Below are 1,018 nucleotides of genomic sequence, written 5' to 3' on the forward strand. Positions count from 1 at the left end.
TTCAGGTCATCAGGCTGCACGACATTTTACTGGGCTTGATAAATCTTTTTTTTTTTTTTTTTTTTTAAATAACTTCAATTTCATGACTTAGGTCAAAGACTCCATTAATTAAAAAAAAAAAGATTTATTTAGTTTATGTATGAGTACACTGTAGCTGTGCAGATGGTTGTAAGCCACAATGTGGTTGCTGCAAATTGAACTCAGGACTTCTGCTCACTCCAGCCCTGCTTGCTCCAGCCCCCTCACTCCTGCCCAGAGATTTATTTATTATTATAAATAAGTACATTGTAGCTGTCTTCAGATACACCAGAAGAGGGCATCAGATCTCATTAAGGATGGTTGTGAGCCACCATGTGGTTGCTGGGATTTGAACTCAGGACCTTCAGAAGAGCAGTCAGTGCTCTTAACCACTGAGCCATCTCTCCAGCCCCAGGCTCAGTTAATTTTAGCGAATTCAGAACTGTTTGGGCATGATTTCACCTTTTCCTACTCTTTTTGTGATGTTGTGCTGTCCTGGCCCCTTTTTGGTTTTGGCTTTTTCCTTTTTATTTTTCTCATATTTTTGTTTTTTAGGTTTTTGAATCATCCTCTACCATGGAACTCCGATAAAACTCTTTCTTCTTCTTCTGCCTCCTCCTCTTCTTCTTCCTCCACTTCTTCTTCCTCCTCTTCTTCCTCCCTTTCCCCTCCTCCTTGTCCTCTTTTTCCTCCTCCTCCTCCTTCTCTTTGTTCCTCTCCTGACCGTTTAGCTTTTCTGGTTCTTTACCACTTTCACTATCAATATCTAAAATCATATGTGGTGCATCCCTTTTGTTTTTTTTTTCGCCTGCTTGTCCGTCATGGAGAAACTCGAGGCATTCAAAAGGCCCATGGCCAGAGGGGGAAGCTCTGCTTTGCAGCCTGCTCTGACTTTGTGTCACTGCAACCCTGGAGTGAGATGGTGCTGGTGAGTGGACTCTGGAGCCCTTAGCTTTTGAAAATGTGTTTGATTTCTGTCAGCCCTAAAGATTACTTATCC

The sequence above is a fragment of the Mus caroli genome, unplaced genomic scaffold (assembly GCF_978045245.1).
Source record: "Mus caroli unplaced genomic scaffold, Mus_caroli_1 scaffold_6, whole genome shotgun sequence".
NCBI lineage: Eukaryota > Metazoa > Chordata > Mammalia > Rodentia > Muridae > Mus > Mus caroli.